Genomic DNA, 25,811 nt, shown 5'->3' on the forward strand with positions numbered 1-25,811 from the left:
ACTGTACTTTGTATTAAGAGCATTCACTTGAAGTGAAACTTCTGATCATCTTCCAAAAGCCATATGTTTTGGTTCACACTGTGGAGTACGCTAGGAACATGTAGCTTGGATTCCTTGCAGATGGCATTACACTGGGAAATGTGCCATAGGAGCATGGCATACTCCCTGCAATTCAGCTACTAATGGGCATTCAGTCCACAGGAGAAGACAGCAGCTTGTCGAAAGCACCCCATTTTATATGCTAATACTTCAGTGGATAGATCTCTGGAATTAATAGTTTAATTCTACATGTTCAGGTATTGCGATATTCTGATTCCTAATGTAGACATAGCCTATAATCATTAAGTCTTCAATTAAACTATCCTCAAGTTATTAGATTTTTGTTCATATTTTGCTCAAGTGTTAGGCTGCTGCTGGTTTTGGATATTTTTCTTCCCCTCCCCCCCCCCCAAAAAAAAAAGAAAAGAGCTAGCTTTTTGTTTTATGTTTTTTAGTTCCTAAATTAGTGGAAAACACAACTGAATAGCTCAGGGACATCCTGGCAGTGACATATCAGAGCTGTCACCTGATTGTACATATGAAAGTTTTTTTGTTGTTGTTGGTTTTCTTTTTCTTTTTCTTTCCACAAGACAATATCTACTGTGATTTGTATTATTATCTGAAGACATCTGAAAATACTTTTGTGATTAAAAACAGCAAGGGCTCATTGCTTAGAGAAAAGGTTTTGAGTTGAAAGGAGAAAAAAATAAAAATTAAAATTAAGATTTGAGATCCAGGAACATCACAGATGAGAATTTTTCAATATTCCATTAATGACCTTGTTGTAAATGTCATGAACTGTAGAACACTGTGAGGGGTCACCAGTACAATGAAGATCATAATATCAGAAAAAATGGATTACATAGGTGACTGCAATATAGAAGAATAAAACATATTTGTGTTGAGTACAGTATCATTTTCCTGGAGAGTAATAAGCTGGGAGCTAGATCAGATAGGAGTGAGAAAAAAAAAAAAAAAAGTAAGAACTAGCTATAATAGTCTATCAGGGAATGATACTTCCTCATGCAGCTTCTCCTTTAAAAGGCAATTACAACCCTGGGACGTATCAAGCAAAATGTAGAAACAGAGAAACAATGATGTCTTCATATAAAGAACTCAAAGTAAGACTAAAATTTTAGTTTGTATCGAAATCTTCCAAACTGCTAAGAGTATTCCTCTATTCAAAGACATGTACTTTTCGTAAGATACCTTTTTCTGAGAATCAGATGTTACGGACTCTTGGGAGACCTGTCAGAAAAAGATTTTTGGATCTGGTTCATTTCTCTCCCTTTAACTCTAAGTCTTTTGCCAGTATTATATAGTGTCACCTCCAAAGCTCCTGCTGATACAGAAAATACAGGAATTTTTTCTGAGTGGAACTAGATGTGTAGAAGGAGGTGACGCCTCGCCTTACCATAGAGTAGCTCAGAAGCAATAAGGTCAAAGGCACACATGCAAATCCTTCTACAATGTTGAACTGTAAATATTCACATGCAAATTTAAATGAACTTGAAGACAAATCAATTAGTTTTATTTACTTAAATTATTCATTTATGTCATCTGAGACAAAAGGTATTTGGAGGGATTGTGGAGATGAAGGTGTTAAATTGCAATTTTTGGGACCATATACTCCCCATCGTTGGGATAGTGAAAACTTCTGAATTCTACTCCTTTTGACAAAGTATAATTTCCCATTGAAATACCAAAGGCTTTCCTCCATCAGGGTAAGAGAACTAAGATAAATATATGATCAGTAGATTGTTGAAGACAAATAAAAAACACAGATTTGTGTCGCTGCCATGGGGATTACAGGAGAACCAACTGAAGAAATTATCAGTATACTCCTTTGCTTTCAGTTTAAAGCCCAAATAATTTAAAACTGTAATAATAAACAAGCAAACAAACAGATATATGTTGATTACATGTAGGATACATCAACCAAAAATAAGCATAAATAGTGGTTAGGTCCTACATCACTGTTTGCTTATCCCTTGTTTCTCAGCCCTTGCAACAGGAGAAAAAAACAAACAAACAAACAAAAAAACTGCATGGAATTATGAGTAAACAAAAGACACAGAGTCAAAAATACTTGATGTGAGAATTAATTATCGAATTAGAGTTCCTCTTTTTCAGTTGTAAACAAAAGACTTGGAGTCGAAAAGAGCTAGAGTGGGAATTTCAGCAATGAAGATTCATGTGGTAAAAATGACATCTGCCACCTACAAGGCCTTGTCAGCCTTACTGCATTTAGAATACAGCATAATTCAGAGTTCTGTAATAACATTTTTTTTTCCAACAGGTCTCCAATCTGTCTAGCATCTAGCCAGTATCAAGGGGTTAGGAGCTACTGTGATGCATGAGATGAGTCATCTGCTGCTGAGATCTTGGAAGCAAGACTAATCATTAACACACATATTGTTGGCAGTCTAAACTGTTCCCATATCACAACCCAGAGTTATAGGAGACAGGAACTCTCACCTTGCCTAGCTGAAACGTCACTGCTCTCTGCATTCTCACCACGGCATTGCTCACACAGTGGAATAAATTGTACTTGCTTGGCAAAACAAAGCTTTTAGTTAGGCCAGCAAGAAGTTTCAGAGTCTCAGAGAACTCGGAGAAATACTTTTTTAGATACTTTTATTAGTAGTATTTTTTTATTTTTTTTTAGACATGGGGACTTTTCCTTTCATGAACAGGTCTTCCTCATATTCCTTGATTTTGGCCAACAAGGTTCACAAAGAGAATGTGCTTCAAAGAGCTATGAGTGGACAAGTACTAAAATTCTGCGTATTCCCACTGCAGTGGCTGTTAACCCTAGTAGAAATTAGGCAGATGCCTGCCCAATATTATTATTAGATTTTATGTTTCACACAAATGATAAATCATTGCTATAAATGTTGGAAATAATTTCTACCGTTAACATTGAGAATACATGATGTATTGCTCCAAGATGTATTCCATTTACATCTCTTTCCATCCCTTTTCCTTTGATCTCTTTTCTTTTTCACGATTTTTGTAGACTCTGTTTTGCTCTTCTTTCCAGAATTAAAACTTCATGTGGTAGTCCAGAGGAGGTCAGATTAAACTTGTATTATGAATACTTTGAAGAGACATTTTCAATCCAAGCAAGTAAACAATTTCCATTTTTGAAATAATAGGAATTCATATCTGCCAACATTACATTCTGTCAAACATTGAATAGAGTTAAAAAAATAATAATAAAAGAAACATTTAGTTTGGTCCTAAAAAAAAAAAAAGTATATATATCTTTAAGACATTATACATTTTATTTTATTTTGTTTTAATTTTTTCTAATACATTTTTTCCTATCATTAATGTAACATTGTTTTTGGAAGTTACTAATTACACTACTCTGATAACCACATGGGACCTTAATTAAAGATTGTAATACACTGCAAAATGTACATGTGTATAATGAAAAGGCAATTAAAATATGTTTTTAGATAACTAGGTTTTATTGCTTAGACTAAACCAAATAGATACATTTTCTTAAAAAAAAAAAAAAAAAAAAAAAAGTCATGATATTTCTCTGTGTTGCAGTTGTTCTCTGCTATCCAGCAGTGAAAACAATAATTATTATCAGTTCTTCATGTTCTTAAAGTTGGCAGTGATATTAGTTTGCATGAAGAATATAGCCATGCCAAAACACAGTTATCACTTTAGAGGAGAGGCTGCCAAAGCCTCTGGTGAGACTTGCCAAAAAAACAGTCACAGTAGGGTGTCTTTAGGAGCTCTCTATCCCTGTGCGTATAGGTCTTGCTCTTAAGGATAATCACCTGCCACTGAATGGAGCTATTCACTGAGGCCAAGGGAGTGACTTAAATACAGTCTCAAGCCTTTAAAAGCTGCAAAGGTGCCAATGCTCTCACTTTATCAGGAGTCTCCTGACACTTGGTTAACTTGGGCTCAGTGCCACATTAACACTACCACCCAGCCTTGGAACTGAAGTTGCTTTGTAGCTGGCCAGCTGGAGTTTGGGATAGGTTGACACATGAATCTTTATATCTGCATCTACAGCCTTATTCTCAGTCTTCAAATGTATCCAAAAATGGAATGCAAATAAGAAAAGAAAAGAAAAGAAAAGAAAAGAAAAGAAAAGAAAAGAAAAGAAAAGAAAAGAAAAGAAAAGAAAAGAAAAGAAAAGAAAAGAAAAGAAAAGAAAAGAAAAGAAAAGAAAAGAAAAGAAAAGAAAAGAAAAGAAAAAAAGAAAAGAAAAGAAAAAGAAAATCTTACTGGAAATCTATGTCCCACTCTTTTTATCATCCCTCTTCTACATTTTACATGAGACAAGGTTAACTGAGCCCAGGAAATGAATATGGTATGGTGAACTCATATATATGTCACTCAGCTGAGAGCAAGTAGCTAGTTTCCATGAAAAAAATCTTGCTCTGATGTGAAAGAATTCAGATGAAAAGAGTGAGATGCTTATTTTGAGAGCCTACACACCTTGGAGGAATAAGCACCAAAGGGAATGAGTTTGAAAAGTGGTGATAAATTCCACTCCCTGTCTAGGCTGGCAGTTAAACCATTCATCCAGTGCGCAGATCTTCAAATCTTGAGGCAATTGATGCTTCCTTCTTCCCCATACAGCAGTGCCTCTCTGACCTCCTAAGAGAGGAGCAGGATTTTGGTGACAAGAGTTACTGATAAATTTTTGCCTTTGCTCTTGAAATTAAGTCATTGTATACAGAAGAGACAAGTGACTACAAAAAAAAAAAAAAAAAAGTTCTCCAACAGTCCTTTGAGTGGGAGAGAAATGGAATTCTAGTTCTCTCTCAGAATAGATATGTATTTCTTATGCCATTCAGTTACAAAGACCGAAGGATAGGAATATTTCAATGGCAGTAAACACCTGGGGAAAAAAAAAAAAAAAAAAAAAAAAAAAAAAAAGACAGATTTCCATCTTTCCTATTAAATTTGGTAACAATTCAGAGAGTCACTTAAAAGTCTAAGTAAGTGACAAGAGTCACTTACTCCTGCTTCACATCAGTGCCACCTCAGCAGGCAGGTGGAACATGTCCTTTTCTGTGTCTGTCATTAAGGCTGTGGACAGTGTTAGCCCAGGGCTGGAAATGGACCTCCAACTTTTATGGAAAAAAAAAAAAAAAAAAAAAAAAAGTATTCTGTGTATTAAGCAGATATGAAAAAAAGTCATTCCCTTTTGCTGTTTTCACTACAGCAATATTTTCAGACTTTTCTGGAAAAGTAGCTAGCTCATTGACTTACTACCCTCTGATTAAACCACAATCACATCAGAATTTATCCGGGCAATGTCTTTAGCAGCCAGCTCTAAACAAGCATGGCTACTTTCAGCAATAGCAAACTTTAAGCCATAGAGGAAGGCTAAAATTTTATAGAGAGACCTAAAATTTATACATTTATTTTTTTTGAGGATTAGGCAGTGCTGAAAAGCGATGACCTAGATAATGGTCTGGGCTGTAGGCAAATTTGGGCTTCTAAATACAAATTAGACTGACCTTAAGTGATCTCTAAATTCTCTTAGTTTCATGTTAGGCCTAAATCTTTGCCCGTAAGCTCTTTCTTGGATCTAGTTTCCAATGTTAGGCCCTCAAAAAAGACTTCTTTGTTTCTTTGAGTTTTTAACAGATTTTTTTTTATCATTATTTTTAATTTTTTTCAAAGAAAGTGTTTCTGTATGGAAAACATTTGTGATGATTTATATATTTCTGTAGTAACCCCCTAATTCATTAGAAGCACCATCTCTGTTCAGAGGATTACTATGTAAATGTATGTGCATAAATCTAAGGAAGTTAACTTTTAAAAGGGACAGACACTTTGGTTTTTAGAAGCATTTTTATTTGGAATGTTGTTTCCAGCTGTGATAAATAAAGGTCTGAATTGCAGTGGAAAATGGAGAAATCGAGACCCTGATCTTGTGCTGAATTCCAAGTGTATAAGAGGTTTGCCAACACATAGTTCATTGAGGATCAGGGCCCTAAAACCTGAACTTCCAAGGGCTGACTTTTTTATTCTGCAGTGTTCAAATGGACTGCTTAAAAAACCTATAAATGCTTCATCTAGACAGCAGGGCACCATTTCAGGAACTGATTGCCCATTATAGTACTGACAATAAAATAGGAAAATACCCCAAGGGAGAAGGAGCAGGGCCTTATGACTTTCCCATTGAACTCAATGTGAAACTTATAATTTCCTGCCCCCACTTTGCAGGATGCATCAGTTTCCAGTGGTCGTTGCATTATGCTCCTAAGCCTCTTTCAAAGAAATCTGAAATGAGGGGGTTTATTACAGTAGAAAACCAGACAAAATCATTGCAGAAATATGAGTCCCACTACAATAAAGATTTCTTTGATATACACAATATATATATATTTTTTCTTCATATTGGCCCAGAATTAATCAGCTAGAAATAATACTCATTTGATTTACATGTTCTGTGCTAAATTGTGAAAATGTTCTTGCCATACATAGAAGTGAACATATCTGTTTAAGAGATCTAAAATTTTGTTTCTTTCAAAGATCTTTTAAAATGATCTCTGAAACAATACTGAGGCAGAACATAGCACACTCCTGTACAGATTCACACACTCTCTGTCATCAGAGACAAGAAACTGATATACACCCTCCTCCTCCCCACACTGAATCTCCTCCGTGAAACTTCCAGCCGTCTGCGGTTGCAGAGAGCACCTGTCTGGATAATGTGAAGGGATAAGGGAGTATGTTAAACAAGGGCAGAGGGAATTGGGGAGGGATGCAGGAGACACAGAGCTAATTGAAGCAAAGCATTTTATTAATCTAGAGTGCTGTCTCCAGGCATGCCTGAAATCTAAATAATGATACTGAACTTCAAAGGCTTTATTCTCTATTCCTTGTGCGCTCACTACTCCAATTTAAGTCAATGGAACCTCCGAGTGTATAAAAAGCAGAATCATACTGTAAGCTGTAAAAATCAGTTATCAATAAAATCTTATACTGTTTACAAGAAAACAAACAAACAAACAAACAAATAAAAAACTATCTGGTCAATTCTTTTCCGTCTATTGGTAGTATGGGTGGCCTGAATGTCAAAGTATGAAATTCTGACCCTCTGGAGAGCCATATATAAGCGTAGATTTCCTTTGAGACTTTATTGTTTTCCAAACGATTTGTTCTGCTGATGTGTTCTGCTGATGTTGGACACTGTGGCATATCAAGAATTGTATAGAATCTGGCTACACAGTTGTGTAGCTTCTCAGGTGTGCTTGGGGATTTGGCTTGTGCATTTTAAAACTCTTCTGTTGCATCTTTGCATCTTGAATTATGTTAGTTTAATTATGTGAAAGTTAATTACTTGATGGTTTCATAGTGTTTTGAACTGTAAGGTATTCTGAACATGAGTGTTATTAAATATAATATACACTATTTTTATTTCATGTTTATTTTTCAAAATTCAAAGAACCAGTTTTCTTCTTCCTTAAAGGATTTCACTTATGCAAAGGCACATGACCCAGGTCTCCATCTGCCTCTTCAAGGTGTGCTCTTAAGGATGTCATTTGCTGAGACAGGGGGCACAGCATGAGATGCTGCTGCACAAAAAGCCCAGTTATTGTTACCTTCAGAACCCAAGATCCCAGCAATTTATCATTTCTGCTATTTCCTTCAGCAACAGCATCGAAATGGACATCCTAGCACTTAGCTCTCTTTGAACTGTGGAGAAAATGTTCTTATTCAACTTCACATACAATTCCATGTGTTAGGTAGGATATAGTCACTGAATATGCTATGGGAGAGAGTAAAGTATAAAGTGGCTAAGTGTCTTTTTCAATTGCATTTAAATATTAAAATTTACATGGAATGGTAGATTAGAATCTTAAAATTTTCCTGGCAGATCGTTTTCTAAACCTTTCCTTTGGCTTAAAACATTAATAATAATTGGCTGGCTGATATTTTTTTAATGAGAAAAGTATTTCATGGAGATTGGGAGTTCATCCAAATCAATAGAATTTGTAAGAAAACGTCTATTTTAATTAAATTGACTAGATTCCATGATCACAGCATCCGGCAGGAGAAAGTTAGTCTCAAGCTTTATTTGCTTTGTTTTACAAGTAAACCAAACTAAAAAAAATGTTTTCTGTTTGAAAGAATGCACTGGGCAAATGTACATGGCAAGGTTTCAGTAGCAGGGAAGCTGCAGGTGTGTCCTCTGTGAGAAGAGACCAGAGGCTGCCCCAATGCTGGACAGAAACTGTTTCAGCCAGCTCTGACTGACCCACCACAGGACACAGCTGAGCCTAGCAGTAACTCTGGTGACACCTCTGTAACAATATACTTAAGAAAGAATAATGAAAGAAATAAAAATGCTGCACAGGAGCCGGGAGAGAGAGAGGAATAAGAAAATGCAAGAGAACCATCCCTGCAGACCCCAAGGTCAGTACAAAAGGAGGGCAGGAGATGCTCCAGGCAGGAGAGCAGAAGTTCCCCTGCAGCCTGTAGAGATGTCCCTCGTGGAGCAGGCTGTCCCCCTGCAACCCATGGTTGTCACATGGAGCAGATCTCCATGCTGCAGCCCCCCCACCATGGAGGAGCCCGGGTGGAGCAGGTGGATGTGGCCTGGAGGAGACTGCGGCCCATGGAGAGCCCCTGCAGGAGCAGGCTCCTGGCAGGAACTGTGGTCCATGAAAGGAATTTTACTTTGGGGAAGAGTGTGAGGAGGGAGGAACAGCAGAGAAGAAATGCTATGAACTGACCACAGTTCCACTCCCCATCCACCTACACTGCTTGGAGGATGAGGTAGACTCAGGAGTGAAGCTGAGCCTGGGAAGAAGGGAGGGTGGGGTGAAGGTGCTTTTAGTTTTGTTTTTGTTTCTCTCTATCCTATCGTATATTTAATTGGCAGAATGTTAAACTAATTATCCACGAGTCAAATTTGTTTTGCCCAAGATGTTCGTTTGTGAGTGATCTCTCTGTAGAGAGAGATCTTCATTCATTCCATGAGTTATTTGTCGTGTTTTCTCCCCTTGTTCTGCTGAGGAGGTGCAATGAGATTGCAGCTTGAAGGGCACCTGGCAGCTACCCAAAGTTAACACACCACAACGAAGCTTAGCATTTTTGTCTCAGGTATTTATATGGGGATTCGTATTGTGAAATTTTCCAGAAAAAAATTAATGAGTGCTAATCAAACATGAATTTTCTTCTTTACTTAAAGAAAAAATAAAAATAAAAAAGTTGCCACAGAAGATAAAAGCTAAATTAGCTCTTTTTCTGAATGTCTTCTCTTCAGTGTTCTATAACTAGCTTGTTAAACAATTACACATGCCATTGCACTTGGGGGGGAAGAGGGGGGAAGCTTAACTGACTAGTTTCAGTCCTCTGTTGACTCCTTCAAGTTAGAGGGCAGAGAATCATGTCTCTTATCTTCTAATTTCAATAAACTTTCTATATGCCACTTGAAATACTGTTTGTTTGTTTGTTTTTAAGTCTTTTTCCTTTGCTTGCTGTCTTCAGAGATAAAAGAGCAGTTATTATTCCAATAGTTTGACTCTCCTTAGTGTAAAGCACACTAGAAACGTATTGGAAACTACTTCTTTATCAAATGCTCCTCTCTCCAAATGCTTTCTCAAGGGAGAAAAGAGAATTACAAAGAAGCTGCTGATGCTGTTTCTGAAATATTTCTGTAAGCAAAACATCTAAGAATATTACAGCAGTATTTATTAGCTTGAAAGAGAATGTGGAAGGGAGAGACCACAACAAGGCCCCAAACTGGATATATTATTTTAGTAATGCAGTTCACATTAGTATGGCCAACACTTTTCATGGACAACCTGACCACCGTCTGAAAATAAGAGTGAATATAAAACAATTTGTATTCACATAGGTAGGGGTGATGTACTTCAAGCACAACATGATCCACTATCCATAATAAATCCTACTAATAAATACAAAACAATTTGCACAAATAGTCACAGCTGGACTTGGTGATCTTAGAAGCCTTTTCCAACTTAAATGATTCTTATTCCATGATTCTATTCTATAATTCCATGAAGTTAGTGAGTGCATTTGAGTGGATGAATTCAGACATATGTTTAAGTCTTTTCTCCAATTTAAGCTTATTAAATAAAAAAGGCACTTTCATTTTTTCTAAACAGAATTCCAGCACCACTAATGGACTCAATGTTCATCAGGTGGAAGGAAGATGGGAAGGAGAAGGGGAATGATCATTGTGGGATAATCTACACAGAGACAGAAGGAATACCAGCAGGGGTGAGATGGAGTTAATGCCACACAGAGAAGCAGCCAGTGTGTCCAAAACATCTTGGCAATACTGATGTGTTTCCAGGCTATGGGAGATTATAATACAGAGAGAAGTTCGTATGAGACTAAACTGGGGAATGTGTGCTGGGAAAGAGACTCCATCTGGGAAGAGTTGCTTGTGGTAGGAGAAATGCAAGAGCAGAAATTATTGAATTGAAGAGATACCATTAAGGTCAGCAGTGGGTTTTCTTTTTTTTTTTTTTTTTGAGACAGTGTTGTTCTGGTATGACAGACGGTCACAAAGCAACTTGCAAGGCTGCTGAGATACAGTGTTGGGGGTAAAGTGGTGTGAGATTTGTTGCCAGGCTGGCAAATTCTTGTGACATCTTTCAGGGCCACTGGGAATTTGAAATGTATTCAATGCTATTATTGGGCTGAACGATAACATTGAAAAAAAGAAAAAAGAAAAAAAAAAAAAAGCATACAGCACTGTTCCATTCCATTGAAATTTATCTGGCTTTGCTAATGTTTGCTTAATGTGTACTAGTGCAGTGGATGCATTGTAGAGAAACCATTACTTCAATTACGAGACGTAATAGAAAGTCTCTAAAAGATTTTTTAATGATATTTTTATGTTAGTATCTAGATATATAAAGAAATAATGCTTTTACAGTTACTTTTTGCACATCAGACTAAATTACAATAAGAAAATAACTAATTAAAGTAGGCAGTTGGTCTGTTGATTTTGTCATGAATTTTTCTATTAATCCTCCTTCCTTCACAGGTTTCCAGTCAGAAACAATGTTCAGTGTGGAGAGAGCAAGAGCTAGAAAAACAGAAACTAGATAGAAAAAAGGAGCCACAGTGGAGGGGATGGGAGTTGGGGGGGGCGGGGGGACAGGAGTGTTGTAATTGGTTTCAGTGGTATCCTTTAGTTCACACTCACCATTCTTTACATCCCTGCAAAGCTGCTTCTCATTTTTTTTTGGGTAGATGGAGAAGTTTATGCTCTGGCTGTCCAGTATGAAACATACTGACACTGAAGTCAGGGCTGAACATGTTTGTGATTGTAGTTGTGATCCCAAAGCAGGATCAGACAAGAGAAAAAATGACAGTGTAACCCAGTACTTGGGGTGCTATAGACAATATTTGCAACTTCTCAAATCAGGCACCTGAAACAGCAGGGTCTGTTTTTTCTTTCTCTTCTCTTCTCTTCTCTTCTCTTCTCTTCTCTTCTCTTCTCTTCTCTTCTCTTCTCTTCTCTTCTCTTCTCTTCTCTTCTCTTCTCTTCTCTTCTCTTCTCTTCTCTTCTCTTCTCTTCTCTTCTCTTCTCTTCTCTTCTCTTCTCTTCTCTTCTCTTCTCTTCTCTTCTCTTCTCTTCTCTTCTCTTCTCTTCTCTTCTCTTCTCTTCTCTTCTCTTCCCACAAAGAGTTAACAAAGTATATTACAAAAAGAGAACTTGAAACCCAGTGGCATCCATGAGCCATTTTAAAGTCTTAGTCAGCTTTTTGAGCAAACCACCAGTTTCCCCAGATTTGTTAGATTTCTTTGCTGTAGAATCTACACGCTGTTACAGATGGAATAACATGTTACTTAATCTTTTCACAGGACATTGGCAGCTCTTCTTGGAATATACAACTGTAATACCTTGATCTTTTCAGAGGCAAATAAAATTGAATAGGTTAACTAGTACTTAAGTAGCAAATAATTAAGATCAGTCGTGATAGCGGAACATGAGAATTTATGATGTTTGAAGTTCTACACATAAACACTGTGCAGTGTCAAACACTGTCACTACACAGAAACATCTTATATGACAAATTATTGCATAAAGAATAGTGTTTCAACTATTTTTGTGATACAGAATGTAAAGAACTGCCATGAAATTATTAAGTTTTCACCTTGCTTAAATGTCTCACTTAGACAATGTCTTACTTAGAGCTGCTGCAAAAAAGCATTCTAGGTAATAACATTTTTCCTGTTTTTACAAGGAATTCTTAATTTAAAACAGGTATTGATTATAACTAGTGTTGTACTAATACAAGCCTACTAAAAATATGAGATTCAGTATCTTCTTTGTTAAGATTTGTCACATCAATGCTAATTATTTGATTATTTTCCTTGTACATTTTAGCCTTTTTATTTTTCCTTACTGTATTGGGTTTACATGGCAACATTTTGGTAGTGGGGGGCTGCAGGGGTGGCCTCTTTGACCAGAATCCAGAAGCTGCCACATGTTAGGTCACAGCCAGCCCCAGCCAGCTCCAAATGGACCTGCCACTGGCCAACCAGTGAGAGACTCTGGTTGGGCCTCCAGAAGAGCCTATTTAAGAAAAGGAAAAAGTATTGCGCTACAGCAGCCGGAAGAGTGATGAGTGAGAACCAGCCCTGCAGGCCCCAAGGTCAGTACAGAAGGAGAGCAGGAGGTACTGCAGGCACCAGAGCAAAAGTTCCACTGCAGCCTGTGGAGAGGCCCCTGGTGGAGCAGGCTGTCCCCCTGCAGCCCATGGGTCCCACATGGAGCAGATCTCCATGCTGCAGCCCCCCCACCACGGAGGAGCCCGGGTGGAGCAGGTGGATGTGGCCTGAAGGAGGCAGCAGCCCATGGAGAGCCCCCGCAGGAGCAGGCCCTGGGCCAGAGCTGCAGCCCATGGAGAGGAGCCCACACAGGAGCAGGGGGCCTGGGGGGAGCTGCCACCCATGGGGAACCTGTGCTGGAGCAGTTTGCTCCTGGTGGATGGATGGACCCTGTGGTATGGAGCCATGTGGGAGCAGTTCTTGAAGAGCTGCTGCCTGTGGGAAGCTCCCGCAGGGTCAGTTCAGGAAAGACAGCATCCCATGGGAGGGACCCCATGTGGAGCAGAGGCAGAGAGTGACTGTGAAGGAATGGTGAAGATGAAGTGTTAGGGACTGACCGCAGCCCCCATTCCCCCATTCCCCCATTCCCCTGCGCCGTTTGGAGGGAGGAGGTAAAAGAGGGTGGATGGGGGGAAGATTTTAGTTTGTTTTCTGTGTTTCTTACTTCTCTAGCTTGTTAGCAATAGGTAATAAACTTATTTTATCTCCCGTACACTGTCTGTTTTGCCTATGACAATATTTGCTGAGTGCTCTCCCTGTCCTCATCCCAACCCTTGAGCCCTTTCCATCATATTTTCTTTCCCTTTCCCTTTGAGGAGGGGGAGTGAGAGAGTGTTTGTGGTGGAGCTCTGCTACCCCTCTGGGTAAAACCACCACGCTTATAAAACCCCAAACTTACTGATGACTGTCTGTGGTTTTAAAAAGATGAACAGAGGTTTATCATTTCACCATGTATATCATCTCTGTGCATAGGAACTTATCCCCAAATGATTTTGTAAATGAACCTGTATGATAATTCCAAACAACTGTTTGCCATGCATTTCTGTTAAGTGTTGAACTACCTAATCCAGTTAGTTTTCTGAATGATTATTTTTTTTTTCATATAATGAAGTCTTCCCTATATCCACCAGTTTGAATTAATTTACTACTTTTTTCTTGCCCTTGTTTTGTGTCATCTTTTCATGTTTACTGATTATTTTTTTTCAGATTTTACCTTTGCCTGATTTGCCTTAATCTTACCATTCCTCATCAGAAAAGACAAGATTTTTGCACAAACATGGCAGTGTTTATGTCTGCTTTTAAATGTTTAATGTTTCTATTTGTTGTGTCTGACGTAGTTGCAGATGGAAGATAATCTCTATTAAACTTCCCATTTTCAATTTTCTCAACTCTCCAAAACATGGTGGAGTGTAATTATTCAAGAATAATGGTTGTTAAATGACCATATCTGGATATGCCATGTTGTGTACCAAATTCTGTGTACTACTTTACACATTCAAGCTTCTATTCCAAATGAAGTCACTTTGCAAAAACACTTGGCATTACTGGCAAATTATAATATACTCTAGATGTTCTTTTACATATTTTCCAATAAAACATAGGTTCAAACTGACCTTGAAAATGACTGCATACTGAGAGATCAATTACTGTGAATTTTATATTTTGGAGTTATTATGTGTTGTATGATAGAGGTTTTGCCTGCAGTCTAGTTCATATAAAACAATCTGATTCCTATGGCCACACAACTATGTACTTCCAATTATAATCCTTGTAAATAATCCAGTGCCTGAAATTACTGAAGCGGAAAACAACATAAATAAAATAGTAAATGATGAGTCTTTTAACTTACTTTTACATCAGTATTAAGCAGATACTGAGATATTTGTGTAGGCTTCTTTTATTGTTAGTAGAGAGAAATGGGCACTTAGTCTGTGATTCATATCTTCCTAAAGTAGAATTCTATAGCTGGTCACATAAATTCCATCTTCTACTGACTATTGATCTCCATTGGATATAAAAAATAAATTCAAAAAGAATGGTTAATATGCATATGTCTTGCAGACCTCCAGAGTTAGGTGAGATGTCTCCTGATCAGATACTTAAGTGCTGTTGGTATAACTATTATGTTACTGAATTTTCATTGCATTTTTTTCGGCTATTGCAATACTTTTATTCTGTGTAAAATGTGCATCTATTATACTGTCTGATTGATAAGGCTACATGGCAGAACCATTTGGTGATTCCACTAAAATGGTTATTTTTATATCTCAATGTTATTAGTTGGGAAACTTTTCATGGTTTACAGTATTTTACAGTATTTACAGTATTTTGGTTAAGACACTATGAAAAGTAACATTTTTTTCAACATCAAATATTTGCATCAAAATATTTGCATCAAAAAGATGGATGCAATAAAGCTGCAAGCAAAAAAAAAAAAAAAAAAAAAAAAAAAAAGAAAGAAACGATGTATTAAGAGAAAATTAGTAGAAAAAAATATATTTCAGATATAATTTATTTCCAGTAGAAATTGCAACATTATGAGATCTGTTTATTAATTGTCATCTAGAAAAAAAAAAATCAAACTCAATTTGAAAGCATCAAAACAAAAGAAAAATATGTTTTTTTCTGAAGTTGCTTGGCATATCCCAATATATTTACTTTCTCAGTAGCCTGCTGTCATCACTTCCTTTTTTTAAGATTTTTTTTTCATGGAATCACACTTTTTTTTGTTTGTTTTATAGCTCTCTTTTTCCTTGTTTCCCAGCTTCTCTAAGTTTCACTGAGTTGTAGAAGCAGAGTGAACAAAAAGAATTGCCCTGTTCTGTCTCAGGACACTGTATGCAGCTGGCATTACAAATGTCAAAGTGTAGCTTGGAAAAAAATATGTTTCTGTTTCCTTTATAAATACCAAGTAAGCTCACCGGTGGAACTAAAATCTTTAAAAGGAAAGTGGAATTTTCAACCAACCTTGTTCAATTCCAATGGACTTTTCAGTGCTTTTGTTATATTTGTGCCAGTAGGTTAAGCCATAAACCTTGATAACTGCTGTTATTTAAAAGCAAAGCCTTCATTAGGAAATTATGTAAAATTATGTAAAAGAAGAAAGTGACAATAACTCTACAGAAATAACAAAATTTTAACTAAAGACTGTTTTCTCAAATGTCCTTTTTCTTTACCAGACTTCCAAATTTCTAAGTGGAAAAAAAATTAGGCCTTAGGTGTCTGTTTGACATCGGTGAATTTTATTGTGGGTATTTAATTATAAAAACTTTTCTATTGCCTAGAAAGGTTCTAATGATCATATTTTTTCTGTGGAAAGGGAAAAAAGATAAGATTTTTTAAGCATGTATTTCAATGTTGCTTGCTAGTTATTAATGAAGTACAGTTAGGAAATATCTGGTAAATGTGTACTTAAAGTAGATGAAATGAAACGTGAAATATATATGTTAATGAGAGAGAAGGGTTTTTACCTTTCCGTTGTTGCAGTGCTTTGTGTCACCAGACTGCTCTGTTTTCCAACCCAGAACAAAGTAAAGCAACTGGTAAACATGTCAACAGAAAACAGTAACTTATATTACACTTCTAAAACAATACCAATGTTTTCTATTATTTTGGACTTGGTTATTTATTTATTTTTTTTAATTTATTTATTGTTGTTGTTACAATTTTGTGACTGATCAGAGAAGAATTTAGCAAAAGTATTAGTCCATATGTAATCTCAGTTAATTTATCGTTAAACAAGGTAGTAATTTTATGGGAATTTTGCATTGACACCAAAAGCAATGTTGTCTCAAAATACAGGATTATACATATTGTGCTGTATGTACTTGATATGTACTCCAAAATTATGAAGAAATCACGGTGATTTATTCAAAGTTTAATTGTATTTTGATTTTGTCTTTTGTTTTATATATTATCTTTTGCTATTATAATATCTCTTCAGTCTTTAATTTTCAGAATGCCAAAACTAAAACAAAAGAATGTACATGAGCATGGAAATAACACTTGGTGAATCTATATTTATTGTTTCATACTGCAAATATTTTTATTAACAATACTGTTATAATTCAGAAATTTGCTTTTTTTATAAACTAAAATTACTTATGACCTACAGATAGAAAAAAAGGCATGGCATGTTGATGTCAAAAGAGGAGGGGAGAGGAGAGGATCCTCCATATTCTGTGAACTTTGCAGTAACAGTCATAGGAACCCATTTTTTGTTCCTTACATGTGTGATTATGCTCAGTTGTTGAACTTTTTTGTTTGTTTGTTTGTTTTGTTCTTTTTTTTTTTTTTTAATATACAGTACAAACTTTTTGAGAATGGAACAATGGAACTGCCTTTATCCCAGTTGTAACTAAACTTAAGACAGAACATAACCTCTGGATGAATTTAATTTTAGAATACTTGCTGATTATAAATGAGCATAAGCATAACATAAAATGTCTCACATATTAAAGGAAAAAAAAAAGTTTACATTTCTTACTTTTACCCTGGAGAAGGCCTTTACTTTTAGGACCTTGCCCTTACACTATCATTTACACATCACATTTTACTGAGAGTGCAAGTATTATCACCCTGTAAGGTTACTTGCATTTCCATGCCCATGTTGTATTGTCAAGTGACATTTAGCAGCATTTACTTTTTTGGCTGCCATTTCCTCATCTTGCATAATACATTTTTCTTACATTAGAAGCTGAGGCATAGGAAAATTTTAAAGTTTGAGTGCACCTGTGGGATGACAGCATGATAGACATCTGTGAAATAAATGCAGACTTATGGTGAGCAGGTTCAGCTGCAACCCCCTAAAATGGCATTTTATAATATGGCAGGCTTAAATGGTAGAGTGTTGAACAATCACCGAAAAACATTACATCATGTAAAACTGTAGTACAAGGGGGAAAAAATGACAACAGTGTGCAGAACTGCAGCTGATCCTGCTTGCCATATGGTATGTCATTCACAGTAATAACACTTACATTCCCTCAGTAAGTGCCCTTAAATATCAGGGAGTGAATAAGGCAGTACACAGATTGCAAAAGGAATTTGTAATCATATACATTGTGAACTTTGTACTTTCAGGAATCATTTTACCCTTCCGTTAACAAAATACCCTTTAAAAATACATCTTAGTACATTCCCAAGGCTCAATACTTTAAAATCCACTTGTGCAAATGGTTAAAAGCAAGCCCTCCCAAGTAAACATGAAAAACAAAACAAAACAAAACAAAAAACTGTGAACAAATAACTGCTATCATTCTCCCTTCCCCCTTCAGGATACTGTGATTTTCTCACCAATAAAGTTTTCTTACATTTATATATTTTTTCAGTGTGTGCTGTTCTTTGTGATCCTGATGAAAAACCAGCTAACTGGAGTTGTTTGGATGAAGAATAACTTGCTTTTTATCACAGATAAGAAAACTGCTTAATTGTTCATTATTTCTCACAATGCAAAATCTACAGAGCACTCAATGCAAGTTTCATGAAGCAACTTTGAAATAAACAAAGGAAGTATTTTGTCATATCACGTCCATAATTAAATTGTGGAACTCATTGCCACAAGATGTTGTAGAAGCCAAAACTGTAATTAGATTCTTAAAAGGACTGAGGATAGGCCCATTGTCTATATTGAACACAGAAGTCTGGAGCCTTCATTTCAGGAAATCCCTCAGACTCTAGCTGCTGCACGAGCATGTTAGAGAAGAGCTGTAGGTCTGTAGGCATACCTGTTCCTCATACTCACATCTACTAAAGAAAGGATGCTGGGGCAGATGAATCCAATCTGCTATGTTATCCAAGTATTTACATTGGACTGAGACCAATGTAAACTGAGTGCTGTTCAGACCCAGCACCGATTTATTCAGTGATATTCTGGGTTATTCACTGGATGCTGAAATGTGGAAAAAAGAAAACAAAAAAAAAAAAAAGAAAAAAAAAAAGAAAAAAATCCAGCTTACCAAGATTTTATTTTATTTTTATTTTTTTCCTGGCAAAACACAAAAGCATGCATAGTGTAAGGTAAACCCAAATCATTATGTTATTTATTCTTCTTAGTATCAGTGATAGATATCTATTGGAATAGATAGTGACTTGCTCATCTCTAAAAACATTCCCCCCCCAACAGGGGACAAATTTATGTCCCTTATTTATTCCAATTTTGATATTGTTTACTGATTCTAATATCTTCTTGTTCATGTTCGTTTGTGTGCTGGAACCACCCATGTTCTTTGGAATCATGACCAGATGACTGGAAGGTAAATATATATATTTTTTCACTATTTGTACTTTCTCAGAACTTTTACCCTGGCAGGAAACTAAGTATCTTTTTCCATCAGTCACTCTGTGAGAAACCAACCATTCCCATAATTTTACGGGTACTACACATTGTTACCTAAGCAAAAATCTTATTGGTATATCTGTAAAATTCTTTAGCACCTTTCGGATATAACTACTGTGGCAAATCAGTTAAAATGTGCATCTGAGAAAAAAACTGCAGTGACAGAGAAAAAAGCAACTTGACTATACATTTTTTTTCCATTTCTAAATTCTATAGAATATCCATTCTCTCAGCATCAGTAAAAGAAGCAGACATGGGTTGAGATTCAAGATCTGAGACCTTATGAGATCTTAGAATGTGCAATGTGTTGTTCAGCATGCATACCATTGCTTCTAAGATGGTTCCTGTAACGTGATGTCTAGTGTATTTTCTTTTCAGTTCTTTGGCAGATTTTTCTTTTTTTCTTTTTCTTTTCTTATTTTTCTTTTCTTTCCCAACTTTACAAGGTAGCAGAGTATACACTCAATAAAATATGAATCTCAGTGTAGGGGATTTGGTAACACTTCCTTGTTATTTTTCCAACAATTTTGACCTTATGCACGAGTCAGGACATTGTTTTTTCTACTGACTGACAGATCCCCCTTTTTTACGAGACTTCAATTACATAGCAAATGAACTAATACTCCTACTAACACTTTTCATGTCCCTGCTCACTGTGTGGTTTATGGGAACTTCACTTTTTTCAACTTTCTCCCACAGCTTTTGTGACCCTGAGTGTTTTCTCTGATCAGTTTGTAGGATTACATTTTTTTACTAGCTATTTCCTCTGAAACGACAGGTCTCTTCTGCCAACATTCCTGTCATCACTTGTAATGCACAATGTTATGGGATGCCCTTCTGATTTTCCCCGTTGCCCTTTTCTGCAGTGTAGTACAGTATCATTTGTTGCTTCTTTCTGTTCTACCTTGGTGATACACTGACTGAGCCAGAGCAACTGACCTGATGGTTTCATCATCTGGGATTGCAGACCTGTCTTTTCAGTCATGGTAGTTGGTATTTGGGGATCAGGGTCAGTATCAGCTCTTGGCAGAGTTTTTACATTTCAGGGTACTATCTCTTCTGTGTGATTTACTGGTAGTTTCTCAGCTGACAAGAGTGAGCTTCGAGTACATTTTCTTCAGCTGTAACATCGGAAGAAAATGTTAGTCAGAGCAAGCAGATTATCTAAACAGAGCCTGATGAGTCTGTGTCCAGGCTCATTGATCTTTCTTAATCCATGTTTGCTTAATTCATTCTAATCCACAACCTTTGCTCCCACTTTAGCTTTTAGATGCCCCACATTCGGCAGCACATTATGCCTCAGCGGAGTGTCAGTGAGCTAGGACTCCAGGATATTATCATCTGTGGCTGTTGTCAAACGGAGGGGACCTGGATGGTGGTAAGATTAACTGGTGTTTCTTTAAGGAAGATTAAAAGAGTAACAGCTGTAGAAGGCTTTTATCTCATTAAGGTTAGAGTTCTGTGCTTATGTAGATGTGGCAATGATTTCTTGTTTTTTAAAGGTAATCTTCAAAATGAAAAAATAAATAGAAATTGAATGGTGGAACACAGCTAACATGTCAGCAATTGTATTCTGGCATCATAAGCATTTCTGTGACAGCTGTATCATCACAAGAGAGAAATTCAGCTTGCAGGTTACAACAAAGAAGTTTGTGAAATACATAGTGAAAGCTGGATGTTTTTGTATCCTGAAAGTACTATTCTCCTGAAAAAGTAGAAGACAGATGTATCTATCTATCTATAGATAGATAGAGACATATATTTCTAGATTGAACCAGTTAATGTTAAGTATTTTTTCTATTGCAAGGTTTCTCCCATATTGGAGCATAACAGTGAAATACTGAGTGATGCTATATAAAAGCATTTCAGTTGACCTTTCACCTTAGAAATGCAGATAATTTTCACTCCAAATTATCACTGTGAATTGGTATATAAAGCCTCCTTGAAAGCAGAAAGTTTTTATCTTTTTTGGTTGATAGACATGTCTTCTATCCTTTAACGTACCTTTAATATATATAAATGATATACTCTCCTGCCTGTTTTCATATGCACATTGTATTATATACACTGGAGAGACTCCAAGCCATCCAATTGTTGTGTACTTTAAAAAGCTATTAACATATGTATTTTTCATCACAGTGAACTTGAAATGAGACTGGGACAACATAAATTGAAAGGGAGAATTGGAAGAAACACAGGTAGATCTGGAACAAAGGAGCATCAAATGTAGATGAAAACATTGAACAAAATGGTTCTGAAAAGTTACATGCAATGACTCTGCAAGTCCTGGGAGTAGTTCCACAGCAACTTTTCCAAAAATCAAGATACTTGGATTCCCTTGTTATGTCAGCCTGGAGGATTCCTATCTCTGTCTGTCAGAACAAGCTAAATACCAGAGGAAGCCAGATGATAGATTGGAAGGTAAGGGGATGGGGTGGGGAGGTGTCACTTGATATTAAACCTGTTGTGTATTGTGTGCTCATGAATATAAGCATAATGGAGCAAAAACAGAAGTAAGGGTAAAGAAACTTGGATATATATCCTTATTTCTATCATTCTAGGGGCTTTGCAGACAAGCTTGGCTTTTAGCTTCTGTTCTGTGGACTGCTTCAGCATTCAATCCACTGACATCTAATGTAAAATTCATACAGACCAGGTTTTATAATTACTGTCTCTCTGTTAAGCCTATGCTCTGGCTTTTAAACTGTGGTATCAGATTTTCCCTTGCCCTGTTTCCTTCACTCATGATTCTTGTTCTCTTGGCTACATGTTTGACATATCTCAGCAGCAGACGTGGTGGGTTCCCTTTTCTGTTTTGCATCATCCCATGCTCTGTAATCAGATAAGTATTTGCCTAACAGGTAAGCTCTGCCTAGATAAAAGTGATATGAACTCCCTTCTCCATTTTATTCTCTTGCTGCTCTCATCTCTTGACTCTGTGTTGTGGTTTGTATTTTGTTTCATTTTTACCCTGAAATGGCTGTCATTGCTAAGAATTGCAATTTGTACAATGTTACAACCACTGAGATGCAAAGAGATGCAAAAGTGAGAAATGTAGCCCAAATTAATCTAATTTATCTACCTATCTATAGATATCTAAAATGAAAGACTTAATTAAGACTGGAATTGCCTTAGGTTTCTCTATAGTTAGTACAGCAAAGTAGGCTTCTCCAGAGACAACTTCACTCTCTGGTGAGAGTGAGAGAGTCTCCAGAGAGATTCCATAGTCAATTTAGATTATTAAATCAGGTTTTAAAGTTACAAAACTGCAGAAGTTAGGTTGGAAGATTGATATAAATTTTGATCTAGGTGAGATTAATTCCACACATAAAAAATGAATAAATAAATCACTATTTCTTGCTATTTGTGGTATTGGTAGATCTGTATAGAAATGCCTGACTTACATGGGTTTCTTCAAGCTCATTGGTGTTATCTGGGTATCAATGAATTTCTTTCCCCATCTTAGTTTTGGTCTTAGTGTACAGACTGCCAGTTGTGTATAAATGTTTTTTTCTCTTCTGACCCAAGCACTTGCCTCTCAAGATAAATCCAATCAAACAATGGAGCATGTTTTCCAACAAATGTTTCCAGTAGGAATGCTGAAATATAGAATCTCATACAGATGAGAGGGGTTTTGATCCCCCTGACCCGAGGTGTCCTTCCTACCAGGCTTGTGACTTTCCTGCACTCTTCCATGTCCTCGAACACCTGTCAAGGTATGTGATACATGACTGCATTTTCATGCTTATATATATATGTGTGTGTGTGTGTGTGTGTGTGTGTGTATAATTAAACCGTATAGGGCCAAGAAAGGATATAGAGTTAAGAAGTGCTCATTGAAATGTAAATAATGTGTCCATGTGTCCAAGAAGGACTACTTCTGAGGTTGTCTGCCAAGTGTTACTCCCTGGGGTGAAGGGGTGGATGCAGTTAGAAGAGTAGACGTAGTGTGATTTGCTACAAATTGTACCCACAACTTTCTGCACCAGAAAATGTGGCATGTAATCAGGGTGTTCTCTTACCCTTCTTTTTCTACTTTTTATTTCATAAAATCTTTTTCTTCTTGTCATTTTGTTATAAAAACTCCTTGAGGTAGGGTTTTGGTTTTTTTTGTTATAGGCTTGTAGAGACCCTTTTCATTCAGCAAGACCATAAAAATAATGTATTTCTATGTCCTAATTAAATAAGCTGTAAACTAATTTATCTCGCCAAAAGAAACATATTTATATACATAATTTGATTTGGAAAAGAACAACAAAAAAAAAAACTTTCAAAGAGACAAAGGCATGAAAGTGTTTTTGTTTTTTGGTTTTTGGTTTTTTAATCCCAGAAGGAAAAAAGTGCAACAATTCATTGTACACAATCTAATACACATTTATTTCCTTTAAAAGATCTTTCTGGATACCTACATATACAGAACATGAATACACTTGAAGAGGAAACACAACCTCTTTATTGTGGATTTCATTTGAACATGCTAGAGACATAACTTAAACTTCTGCATTATGAGAGAGAGTACAAATGAAGGTAAATAATGAAATTGGCAACATAGCTAAAAATATGAGACACTTCTGCCTCCATTTCCTTTGGAAAGTATTAGCTAATTATATTTAACATGGAATGAGAACATAATTCCCACTGTTTTGACAAGCAACAAATTGCACATTAGCACCTTGTAAATAATAATATTAAAAACAGTTGTCCTTGTCTTCAGTTTCTTTGTAAGAATAAAATTAATTTGAAGCCCATCATTCAGAAGATATGCATTATAATATCAAAGCAGCAGTTTTAAAACACTGGAAACTGCAAATCCTGTACACACTCTGCACAGAGGGAGAAATTTGGTGCTGTAATAAGAAGATAAAAGGGAAAAGTATATAGTCTATGATAGCAGCATGATCCCTTATGATAATCAGATTTTCAGTCATGATTAATTTGAGTCAGTCATTCTACTAATAATATTATCCTGACTATAATCTAAGCACAATAATGTTTTCATTCAGAAAAGTAAATTACAGATTGTTAAGCATTTCTTGTTGTTGTTGTTAGTTGGCTAGTTAAACTGAATTGCTCACCTTTTTTTTTTTCTCCTAAAAAATAACACAGAGATGAATTTCAGTACTGTGTATTTAAACACATAGTCTTTCATCCCATAATCCAAACGTGCTTCACTTCACAAATATTAATTTTTACTGTACAAATGATCTCACAGCAGTATGACAAGGTACGTTAACTAGTTGTTTTTTTAATACTCTGTTTTTAGAGTAAAGTGTTGACATCGTTTAACAGAATCTAATAAGAAGAACCTCAGCATCTTACAGAGACCTTTCTAAGTAAAGTGACAGTACTTCCTGGTAGCACAAAGATCTGATCGTTGCAATAACCTTACTGAAAGACAATAATTTCAGTTGAAAATAAGAAGGTCTGTTTTCATCAACTGCAAAAGGCTCAGGATTTCATTTACAAGAGTTAGCTCATTAACACATAGTGGTAAAAACGTCACAGATGGATATAGAAAAGGAACAGTTGAAATCATCAGTGACGTGTATTCTATAAGCCAGTGAGATGCAAAATGTACCCAAACAGAATTTTGACATGTAGGTTTAGTGGTTTTCTAATAACATTATTAATATTAATTTCCTCTTTAAAAAGTCACATGTATAACATTGCTTCCTTCAAACACGAGGCCAGAAGAAATGCTGGATAAATTTTGATCCTGAAAGCTAAGAAATCTACTTTCATGGGGATGCTGCAGTTGAAGTCTCTGATAATTACAGCTGGTCATTATAATCATACTTCAGAGTCCATGAGCAAATTCAAATGAGTCAGGAAGGCAAGTGTGACTCACAGCAAGTAAGCACAGTGCTGCCATATGTGGTATATACTTCATATGCTCTTATGTATAGGCTCTTTAAAAAAACAAAACAATAGAAAAAAAAAATATTTGTCTTTAATCCAGGTCTAAATTCAGATAAATGAAACCAAAATGTGGCCTTCATAGTTAGTTGTAAATTATATTTCAAAAATAGGTTATAATTACTAAAGATGTAACAAAACCAAATCCACGTTGATCTTAGTAATGCTATACTCAGTACTTTGTATTAATCAAAACTATGCACAGACACAGAGCACTTCAAATGAATGACTAAAAAAAGAAGTATGCCTACCTGAAATAAGGTCCTTGGATACAGTGAATACTTTAGGGTATTGCTTCAGGCTCTTTCACTGAAATCAGAGATAAGGTGCTTGGTAACTGAAAGGACTGAGTCAATTATGTTAAAAAACAGTGGAACACTCATAAAGTGCACATAACAGCTGCATGAAATGGCAATATGCTATTATTACAAGGAAAATAAAATGGATCATTATAAATGAAACACACAGAGGATTGTTATCAGCAGAACAATTGTTATGTATTGAGCAATCAGAAACACCCACTTGGAAATCCTTAACGAAGTGCTTAACATTTTATAAATAGAATTTCCAGGGAATTCAGAGATCAATACAACTGTCTAGCCACCTTCCACCTGTCTGGAACTGCCTTCCAATAAGAGTAACAAAGGGAAACAACTTAAGTATCTTTAAAGTGGAGCTTAATACATTTTTGAATGGGATTATAGGATGCAGGAGATGCTTGTTAGGGGATAGGAATCAATGACCTGGACAGCCCTTTGTTATATCTTGTGCTCCATAAACCTTCTTTGTTGCTTTGTTTCCAGTAAGCATAGATTCAGCACAGAAGACAAGTTTCAACAAAATACCTTATTGTTTGGAAGCAGTTCTACCTGATAGCACTACTTCAGGTGCACTTAATCTTAAGGTAATTCTAGTATTAACTGCATATTAG

At 36.2% G+C, this 25,811-nt stretch overlaps 3 long non-coding RNA genes across 4 annotated transcripts in view; 2 read left to right on the top strand and 1 right to left on the bottom strand.

Moving 5' to 3' along the window:
• Nucleotides 1-11,605, top strand: part of LOC119715241 (uncharacterized) — a 33,718-nt gene extending 22,113 nt beyond the window's left edge. Inside the window, exon 3 of one of the 2 annotated variants that reach the window (XR_005262423.2) lies at nucleotides 10,164-11,605. This is a non-coding gene — a long non-coding RNA (uncharacterized lncRNA). Of the gene's footprint in view, nucleotides 1-2,338; nucleotides 10,143-10,163 lie in introns of those variants that run through there. The other variant, XR_005262417.2, reaches the window with a different exon arrangement.
• A 5,328-nt stretch (nucleotides 11,606-16,933) lies between these two features.
• Nucleotides 16,934-22,674, top strand: LOC110353611 (uncharacterized). Its single transcript, XR_011806394.1, has 4 exons — nucleotides 16,934-18,881; nucleotides 20,228-20,342; nucleotides 21,104-21,385; nucleotides 22,493-22,674. It is a non-coding gene; the product is annotated as an uncharacterized lncRNA (long non-coding RNA).
• Nucleotides 22,675-23,336: 662 nt separating this feature from the next.
• Nucleotides 23,337-25,614, bottom strand: LOC106018643 (uncharacterized). The gene is made up of 3 exons (XR_001192873.5): nucleotides 25,403-25,614; nucleotides 25,132-25,189; nucleotides 23,337-23,811 (listed from the first exon to the last, which is right to left on the bottom strand). It is a non-coding gene; the product is annotated as an uncharacterized lncRNA (long non-coding RNA).
• Nucleotides 25,615-25,811: the final 197 nt, after the last annotated feature.

This window comes from Anas platyrhynchos, chromosome 1, assembly GCF_047663525.1.
Source record: "Anas platyrhynchos isolate ZD024472 breed Pekin duck chromosome 1, IASCAAS_PekinDuck_T2T, whole genome shotgun sequence".
Lineage (NCBI taxonomy): Eukaryota > Metazoa > Chordata > Aves > Anseriformes > Anatidae > Anas > Anas platyrhynchos.